The following is an 11,243-nucleotide window of genomic DNA, read 5'->3' as shown; positions in this document are numbered from 1 at the left end:
CATTAAACGATTGTGAAGTGTCAATTAAATGAAATATAAATTGGGGAGGGGGGGGGAGAGACATAGTTAAAAACACGAACTTATCACCAGACGAGGGCACCATTAGTGAGTGTAGCATCATGGCTTGAAGGGAGACATAGTTTTCCATTGGTAGTTAGGCGACTTTTTTAAATTGCTTGGCTGAACTCCATCGCGGAATCAAACAGTATTTCAATGATTAATAATTTGCTAGTCTTAAAACTATGAATTGAGACTATTAATACGTAATTATTTTCTAGTCCATGTTATTGAAGATAATATATCCATTACGAAACAATCCATGAACATGGATCTTGAACAAAAGAATGTTAGAAAAGAAAATATAAAGACGATCTTTTTGCGGTCTGGTTTTATGAAGTCTGTGCAAACTGAGACGTCTAAGTTTTGGCGATATAAGGACATCCGGTAGTTTTGTTTTAAAGCTCACGGAGTCAACAAATCTAAACTCATCATCAACAGCCGCCCCGTTATCCCTTCTTATTTGGTGGCTCTCAGAATTGACAGATCTATGAAATCTCACACCATTGCCGAGGAGTTAAAAATTGCCAGCGGTCAAAGACATTGTTCAAGTTATGAATGGAGTCGAATTCGTCACTAAATTTAGTGCGATTTTTTAAATCTAATGACACTTTTTCTATTGAGAATAGTTCTGTTGAAATTATCAATCTGGTAATTCAGGAAATGATATCTTCTCCGCTTCCAATATTTAGCATCCAGCTTGATGAATTCACAGACGTTGCAACTTGTTCACAATTACTGGTTTACATGATTTTAAAGACGAGTTTCTATTTAACAAACCTCTTGAAACAACCTCTACAGCATGTTTTATATTTGATAAAGTATACGGTTTCTTGGAAAAAAAAACTGTGGTGTCTGCACAGATGCTGCTTCGGGTATGCTTGGATGTCGTTCTGACGTCTGGTTCTGAATGAGTCACTAAAAGTCTTCGAAACTCACTGTAGGATTCATGGTTATGTATTAGCAAAGAATACACTACCACCAGCATTACACCAATAACGATGCAGCTGAATTTGTTTTTTCAATGTTATTTATTCAATTCTGAATCAAGTGCTTGCTGACATCTTCCGTTCTACCTGGGATTGTTTTGCGCCTTCTTCCATTTCCAACAGCGTATCTTTGCGAATCATGTTTCTCTAGTTTGCTAGCTATCAATTCAGAAATAGACTGAATGATAGACTGATGCTGACGATGGCATTCGTTGTGATCTTGCAAAGTCTGTCCCTAGAATTCCTGAACTGGTGAAACAGAAACATTCTCAACATTCGTAATGACTTTGGCTTGTTTGCAAATGCCGTTTCAACAATACTTTTGTAGCAATATAGTTTACTCAAGTTTACTGTATCACTGACTGTAGGCTAACGTTTTACATACTTAGTCATACATTTCAAATTGTCACTTAATTATGCAATATGAATTTAATAAACATGCAATAGAAAAGTCATAACAGTAATTTTTAAATAGTAATTTAAGCACACATTTTTTATACAATGATATAAAGCTTAAATAAATCATAAATTTAAAATTTGATCATGATTTTATAACGTTAGCAAAATCACATTTATGGCCTACTTAGGCCTAAGGCCGAAATAAATTTTATGGTTGGGGGTCGCCGCCTAGTGGAGAATCGTATTAGGGAATTTCTAATCTACACTGATCCAGAACCGCGTCCCGAGACATGACGTTAAACTGCGCTCCTCTTTCCTTAGCACTTTTGGAGCTCAAAAGTGCCCTACTTCTCTTCTATCATTGTGTCTGCCTCCTCTTTTCCTAAGTCTGCCTTCATTGATCATCACACTGTCTCCTTAACTTTAAATTCTCACTACGTCCTAGACCAGTCCGTTTGCCGTGGACTGCGACGGGTAAGGGGGGATAAAGAGATCCTGGTGTTTGAGTGGTGGCTATCTGAGGATAAACCACAACAACACAATACTTTGGCTCCAAGTTCCCCTAGACCTGAGACCCAGATGGCCCGCTCTGGGTCAGCCGGCTGGTCATGCCGAGCTACCAGCATAGGTCGTCGACCTATGCTGGAGGGCGGTGGCTGGAGGGTCAATCAGGGAGCTGCCGTATCGGACACATGTCCGATGTAGCAGCTGACTGAGTATAGCACCTGTGTAGCCCTGGCGGGCTCATTCTGGACATCCGAATGGCCCGTCCCCTTGTTGGACTCGATGGCGGGTGGGGAGCACAGGTGCCGAATTAACCAAAATATATATGGACAAAAAAACACGCACAAAACTACTTGCCCCAGACCTATGTCTGGGCAAGAAACGACGAATTGACGATAAAAAAGAGGAGGTCCCAAAAAGCTGTGCCACCTGGCCATCATTTCTGGTGGTTAGATGCACAGAGGAGGGAAAAAGCCTGACCAAGTTGAGCCCTTTTATTATCTATAAGGGACTCAAGTCAGTAGTGGGAGAGCCCAAGAGTGTGTCTAAGCTACACAAAACAATGGAACTCCTTGTAGAAGTAGACAGCAAGACACACTCTGATGGGCTTTTAAGATGCAGAAGACTCTGTGATCTCCAAGTGGAAGTCATGCCACACAAGAGTCTGAACACCAGCAGAGGTGTAATCAGCTCTAGGGATCTACTGGAATGTTCCGAGAAGGAAATAGTGGAGGGCATTGAAGGAGTCACCCATGCCCGGCGCATTACCAGGCGCAGGGAGGGTGAGGAGGTCAAAACCTCCACTATTATCCTCACATTCGGAACTAGGACACCGCCAGAGTATGTGAAGGCAGGATACCTACGAGTTCCAGTGAGGCCCTACATACCTAACCCCATGAGGTGCTTCAAGTGCCAGGGTTATGGACACGGCGCGGCAGTCTGTAAGAGGAACACTGTGTGTGCCAGATGTGCTGGAGAGGGTCATGAGGACAAGGGCTGCACAGCCCAGTTCAAATGCCCAAACTGTCAAGCTGGCCACTCAGCCTACTCCAAGGACTGCCCTGTGTGGAAACAGGAGGTTGCCGTGCAGGAGTACAAGGCAAGAAACGGATGTACCTTTAGCCAGGCGAAATCGGCTGTACTGGCCCTACATAAGGGCCAATTCGGCTTGACAAAGACCTACGCCCAGGCTGTTGCTAAGAAAGGAAGATCCATAGCCACACAGACGGACACATTGACCCCACCACCCCCTCCTCCTCCCCCAACTCAGAAGAAAACACCGCCAAAGAACACACCTCTGAAGAAACAAGAAAGCCCTGTTGTCATGCTAAAGAACAGGTTCTCTGTGCTCGCTGATGAGAGCATGGAGACTGAGCAGCATGTCAAAACCAATACTCCGGGAGAACCCGGAGACATCATGTCTGACACAGGTTCTCCTCAGAGAGCCCAGCCAGACACCCCAACCTCTACTGAGTTAGAGGTTGACCAACTCCCTAAGGGGAGAAATCAAAGCGGAGAGGATGCCCGAGGTGAGAGAGGAGGAAATAACCTCCGCTCTAACCAGAGGGATCTCCCCTCTCCAGAGAGAAAGACTTCCCCCAAAAGGGGGTTGTCCTCCTCTCCATCCAAACCCAAGAATAAAAATACCAAGGTCACTGGAATAAAGGGAAACCCCTCCGGGGGCCTCCCAAGGCCAAATAGCTCCAAGTAGGTCATCTAGAATAAGCCATGGATTCCAGAATTGTACAGTGGAATTGTAGAGGCCTCAAGGCCAATTACGAGGAAATGCAGCTACTGATGGACTCTGAGACTCCTGTAGCTGTCTGCTTACAGGAAACATTTCTGAAAGATTGCATCAGCTTCCGAAGCTACCGTGCTTACACCAAGAATGTTGAGGATGCAGAGAGAGCATCAGGTGGAGTCTGTATCCTTGTGAAGGATAGCATCCCCCATGAGAGGGTAGAACTACAGACCACACTACAGGCCGTAGCAGCTAGGATAACCCTTCACAAGGTTATCACTTGCTGCAGCCTGTATCTACCACCAGGCGCTCCATTAAACCGAACAGACATGGAGGACCTATTGAAACAACTCCCCCGGCCTTATTTAATCCTTGGGGATTTCAATGCCCATAACACCATGTGGGGATCCAACAATACCGACACAAAAGGTCGTATGCTGGAGGATATCTTCCTCCAACATGATTTATGCATACTTAATGATGCATCACCGACCTACTTGCACCCAGGAACTGGATCATTCACATGCATTGACCTCACCGTATGCGTCCCCGGACTTCTGGACGATTTTAAATGGTCAGTTAGCAATGATCTACGGGGAAGTGATCACTTCCCAATCATCATTACTAACAATCTCCCTTCATTGGGACGACCTCAGCGGTGGAAACTGAATAAGGCCGATTGGGAACAATTCCAAAAAAGATGCTCTGAGGATATCACAGAAAATATCCTCCATGATACCTTTGCTAGCAAGCTACTAAGTATAGCCAGGAAAGTTGTACCCCTAACCTCTGCAAATCCAAAACGGCCTAGCAAATCATGGTTTGATACAGCTTGCAAAAGTGCTATTGGTGATAGGAAAAAACGACTGGCTGCATTTATAAAGAATCCTTCCCAGGAAAACCTAAAGCTATTCAGGATAGCTAGAGCAAAGGCTAGACAAACCATACGGTCAGCCAAAAGGAATTCCTGGAGAAGTTTTGTCGGCAGTATGGATGCCAAAACTTCTGCTAGAGCGGTTTGGAAGGCAGTAAGGCGAATCAAAGGGAAAGAATCAAATGCAATAGGGCATTTGAAAAACCAAGGACGAACTGTCACGTCCCCCAGAGAAATAGCTGACTGCCTTGCATCCTCAATAGCAGAAAAATCATCCACTGCACACTACACGCCAGAGTTCCAAAAAGTCAAAACCAGGGAGGAAAGACACCCCATTGATTTCAGGTCAGAGAACAATGAAGACTACAACAAACCGTTCTCGCTTGAGGAACTGAGGGAATCGCTGGACAAGTCACATGACACAGCGCCTGGAGAAGACGAAATCCATTACCAGTTCCTCAAGCACCTTCCCGAACCCTCATTGGCAGTCCTACTAGGGGTCTATAACTGTGTGTGGCAAACAGGCGCTTTCCCAAACAGCTGGAGGAAAGCCACAGTTATACCGATACCTAAACCGGGAAGAGACGGCTCTGACCCAGCTAACTATCGACCAATAGCACTAACAAGCTGCATCTGCAAAACCATGGAAAGAATGATTAACAGTAGGCTGGTCTGGTACCTGGAAAGGAATAAAGTGATCTCAAACTACCAGTGCGGATTCCGGCAGGGGCGGACAACAACTGATCACCTGGTAAGGCTGGAAGCTTATATTAGAAATGCATTACTCAGAAGAGAACATCTAGTAGCTGTATTCTTCGATATAGAAAAGGCCTATGACACAACCTGGAAACATGGCATTCTACGTGACCTGGCGCTTATGGGGCTTAAGGGACACCTCCCCCGTTTTGTGGAGGAATTCCTGAAAGATCGAAAATTTCAGGTCCGAGTGGGCAACTCCGCTTCTGACACTCATGACCAGGAAATGGGTGTACCCCAGGGCAGCATTCTGTCAGTCACCCTGTTCAACATTAAAATAAATAGCATCATAAATGCGCTGTCCCCTGGCATAGAGTGCTCTTTGTATGTTGATGACTTTGTCATTCTTACTTATGGGAAAAACATGAACACCTTAGAAAGGAAATTACAGTTATGTTTAAACAAAATTCAGGGTTGGGCAAACTATAATGGTTTCAAATTCTCTGACTCCAAAACAGTTAGTATGCATTTTTGTAATCTAAGGGGGCTCCACCCAGACCCTGAACTATTTATACACAAAAAGAAGATCCCTGTCGTGAAAACTACAAAATTTTTAGGCCTCACCTTAGATTCCAAATTTAATTTTCTCCCCCACATTAAGGAACTTAAGAAGAAATGCCAAAAGTCATTAAACATACTAAGAGTACTCAGCCATACGGACTGGGGAGCTGACAGAGATACCTTGCTGCTGCTCTATCGGAGTCTAATTCGATCCAAGCTAGACTACGGATCCATAATATATGGAGCAGCAAGGAAGTCGTACCTAAAAATACTGGAACCAATACAAAATGCTGCCCTGCGTCTCTGTCTCGGCGCGTTTCGTACATCACCTATCCCAAGTCTCCATGTGGAGGCTGGAGAACTCCCCATGGATATAAGAATGAAAAAGCTTGCAATGCAGTATATAGTCAAGCTAAAATCCAACCCCACGAACCCTGCTTTTGACTCCATATTTAACCCCACAGAGGTAGAATTATACAATCGAAGGCCTAACGTCATACAGCCGTTGGGCCTTCGAATGAGAGAACCCATCCAAAATTTAACCCCACCCATTGACCAAATCTCTAAAATAGAAACCCCTCAGAATCCTCCTTGGCTAATGAATAAACCTAAATTAAATTTATCCCTCCTTAATTTCAAAAAAGAAAATACAGACCCAAGCATACTACAATTCCACTTTAGAGAACTGCAGGAGAGCTACGGAGATTGTGGCACCATCTACACAGACGGATCCAAAATGGAGGGAAAGGTCGCGTGTGCCTGCTTTTTTCGGAACAAAACAATCTCCCGTAGACTCCCCGATGGTTGCTCCATCTTTACGGCCGAATTGCACGCAATATTGCTTGCACTTATGGCCGTAAAAGCATCAGAAAGGAGTAAATTTATAATCTGCTCCGACTCCAAATCTGCATTGCAAGCTTTGGGGCGGATGAAGACTGACATCCCATTGGTACATAAGAGCCTGAAGCTGTTGGACCTAATAACAGCCGACCGTAGGGATGTCACCTTCATCTGGGTCCCCTCCCATGTTGGCATTGAGGGAAACGAAGCCGCAGACAGAGAAGCAAAGAGAGCCCTAAATCATGCGGTGTCAGGAACCCAAATTACCTACTCGGACCTGAGACAAAGTATTGCCTCTGCCACCTGTCGAGAGTGGCAGAACCGATGGGAGGCTGAGACTCAGAGTAAACTCAGGCGGATGTCAGGTGGCGGCCCACATCTAAGGGTCTGACAAGGCGTGGTAGCACAACCATGTCCAGACTTAGGATTGGCCACACCTACATCACGCACTCTTTTGTACTGAAGAGAGAGGAGCCCCCACTTTGCGAGTACTGTGACTCTCGCCTCACCGTGGAACATATCCTCGTTGATTGCCCCAGATACCAGGATGTCAGGGCGAAACATTTTAGAGCCACTAATCTAAAAACACTATTTAATAATGTCGACCCTGGGAAGGTACTGGGCTTTATTCGGGAAGTGGGGCTATCTACGAAGATCTGATTTCTGAATTTGTGAACATGCACTATTTACATTAGATTTTTACCAAATATTTAAATTTTTACTACCTTTACTATTTTAACTGTGAATAGACCTTAATTTTAATTATATTACTGTATAGAATCTGGCCCCTGTTGTTTAGAGAGAGAGTAGTCCTTAAGGGACTGTAGGCACGACATGGCCTAAATTGTGCCGATGTGCCTCAAATCAACAAACTAATACACAAACCAGAACCGCTGCACTAGAGGGTGCTTTTTACCGATTTTTTTTTCATTTAGATTTTTAGTTTGCATACAACTACGTATCAAGTAAAAAAAAAAACATTTACCAAATACAATATTGCAAATATTTCATACAATAATAAATTAAATGGTCATTTAAGAGAACTTTTCGTAAGTTAAAAAAATCTATAAAAGCGAAAGCACCATTTGTCTGACTACAATAACTTGCAATATTTCCCACTTATTTCCCTTAATGATACTGTTAGCCTTTTTTTTTGTTTGATGAAAAGAAATGGGGGTGGGTGCGTTTTTTTCTTTAAGTAAACACTTTAATACTTTAATATCTCAAACTATGTAGTGTAGTGATATAATATGCGTATCATAGGTATCATTATATATAGTTGCATAGCTGCGCGCCGAAATTATTTGAAATCAATTCGAGAAACAAAGCAGAATAATTAAATAGGAAATAAAATTGTCAATTTATTGTTAGGCGACCAGTCGGTGCGAGGGAGGCGCATGCCATTCCTGCGTGAGTTATTCTCTTAACTAAGATCCTAAAGAGGATTATCGCCATTTAAAGGACAAACGCGTAAAGTAGATATATATATATGTATGTATATATATATATATATATATATATATATATATATATATATATATATATATATATATATATATATATATATATATATGTGTGTGTATCAAATGTTGTAACTGAAAGTTTTGAAAAAAAGCATCAAATTGTATTCGAAAAATATTGCCTCGATTTCAACAGATAAGTCAGAAGTGCAAGAAATGGTCATGTCTCAATCACAGATTGATCAATCGGATGGCTGCCTGGTCGTGCGGTTTGCACGCTGGACTGTCGTTCAGATTTATCGATGGTCCCGGGTTCAAACCCTGCCCGCTCCCATCCCCCGTCGTCCTGCGGGAGGTTTGGACTAGGAAGTAATTATCTTCAACTCTGAAGGAACATCCGAAACATGTAAAACATTTTTTTTTTTACAGACCTATATATATTATATCTAGACTGGAATACGGAAACAAATTCTTATCCGCGATTGATCAACTCACAGACCTATATATATAGATAGATAGATTGGTATCTTATCTTATATAATACAGACGTTACTTCAAAAAAGAAGATGATTACGTCCTACGCGTCATGCATTTAGTCATGCATATTAACCAATGACTTAAATTCTGCCAAGTCACTGGTTTTCCTGGCTAGCTCAGGCAACCCATTCCATGCTCTAATAGCACTAGGTATCATAGACTTATATATACTACTAGACATTTATTACCCGCGGGTCTTTATTTGCGTATCACTGTCGATAGGCCTATAGATCTAGTCACTGAGAGTGTTTTGTAAACAATTAAACGAAATAATAATGTTAAAAGTAAAGCGAATGCGTAAATATAAAAATAGTATGAATGGAGCTCTCAAAATAGCTAATCGACTTAAATCCATTTTTTCAAATAAAAACATTTGCTTGTAGGCCTACATATATACGTCTATTTGATTAAAATTTGAAATGAATAAACTTAATTTTGTATGGTCATGTGTTAAAGTAGAAAGTTGATCTTGAGTTAGAGATAGATCTAGAGCTAGACTAATCTAGAGTTAAATATTGGCTTTGTTAGAGTTCATTCTGCGCGTGCTTTAGCGAACGAATGTATGAAAAATGCTTTAGAAAAACAAATTTGAATGTTAATTTGATTCAAATATGAAATGAATGGACTATAATTAGTATGTTCATTTGTTAAAGTATAAAACTATCTTTGCGAAGAGAAGTTCTATCATCTTAGAGTTGAATTAGAGTTTTAAACCTAGGAATAGAGAGATGTGTAACCTTTCGGGTTATGTCCAATGAAAGAATGTGCATCAGGAATTCTAAATTCGCAGATATAAAGAACGAATTTATGTAAAAATGCTTTTGAAACTCAAATTGGAAGCTTAATTTAATAAAGATATCAATAGACTATATTTTGTATTTACATGTGTCAAAGTAAAAAATTATATGTGCAAAGTGTAGTTCTTAAAATTAGATCTAAATCCTTTCGATCTTTTCTCATGTCAACATGGTGAACATAGCCTAGATTTATAAAATACAATACTTTTATAGAGTTGGTCAACTTTTTGTTTTTAGTTTGTTTTAGGGCTACTATACATACACTACGGTCCAAGTTAGTACCCAAGGAAAATTTCTGCCAAGTTTTATCAAGATTGGTCAAACGATTTTGATTTCTATGCTGAAACAATGCGTTGTTTTGTAAAGTAGTTATAAGAAGTAAAGTTGTTGTTTTTTCATCCCTAACCTATGTAACATATAATTTAATTTTTAGATCTAGATCTAGTAATTAACCATAAAAAATAAGAGCCTACTCTAGTCTCATAATTATTATTTTGCAATTTTTAGATACATAATCTAGAAAGATCTAGGTAGGTCTAATCAATCTATGTAAATGTACATAAGATGATTAAAATCAACAGACACGAATTATTTCGATCTAGGATTTTTGAAACATTATCTCAATGGAAACTAAAAGGAAATGGCTTTGTTTCATATATTAGCGTGAATATAGTTCTGTGATTAATAGCCCGAGAAATAATCCGAGAAATGAGTTTGCATTATTTCTAAACTTTGAAAACTAAAGATCATTACTTTTCTAAGACAGAAAAGATTGATTTGGGCGACTTCCCTTAGAGCTTGAAAAAGAGTTTACGTACATATATATATATATATATATATATACAGGGCCGGTCCTACAGATTGCGGCGCCATATGCGAAACGAATTGCGCGGGGCCCAGCCTGAGTAGGGATAAGGATAATAAGTGAAAATTAAGACCAAAAGAAAATCTGCTGCCGAGGACAAACGCAGACAAAGAAAAGAAAATCTAAATCGACCACCTGCGGACAATGGTTATGCTTGCCCTGGATGTGGCAAAATATGCAGGTCGCAGCTGGGGCTGCGCAGCCACGGGAAATACTGTATTCCTCATTAATCTTCGGACTCGAAGACAAGCCTTATATATATATATATATATATATAAGAAGACACAACTGTTTTCGATGTTAGAACTATTTCAGCCGAAAACAAAATTGTCGAAGATTTGAAATAGAAAATAATTCTTTCCTACCTATTGCAATAGCGTGGATAAAACATTAGCTATTTAACAACATCTCTGTTAAATATGAAGGAAGCTATTGCCTGAGTGCCGCGTTAACAGAAATAAATTGTTCGCCTTTCAATATTAATATTAGCAGTTTTGAAATGTGTTACTGTATTTAAAAAAAAAATATTGTGGAGTTCAAGATTCAAGAGTTTGTGTGCCTATTTAGAAGAGAAAAATAAAGTTTATAGTACAATTGATTAGACTCCATGGACTCGACGCTTCTAGTCATGCGTTGTTTCTCCCTCAAAAGCTACGGCCTGCGGGCTTTTTCAGTGCACGGACCAAAGGTTGGGAATCCCCAATTGATCTCAGACAGACAACATGATTCACTACAGACAAGAGAAACACTAAGACCCATCTGTTCAATACTATTTTAGATTTGTTTGTCATATTAGCTCTCATGTTTATGATTATAAAATTGTAATGTTATCACAGCGCATTGAGCCTACATCATGTTTGTTAACAGCGCTCTATAAATTAAATTATTATAGTTATTATTATTATTATTATCGGCAGAGGGAA

The sequence above is a fragment of the Biomphalaria glabrata genome, chromosome 17 (genome assembly GCF_947242115.1).
Source record: "Biomphalaria glabrata chromosome 17, xgBioGlab47.1, whole genome shotgun sequence".
Classification (NCBI taxonomy): Eukaryota; Metazoa; Mollusca; class Gastropoda; family Planorbidae; genus Biomphalaria; species Biomphalaria glabrata.
This window is presented reverse-complemented; position numbering follows the sequence as displayed.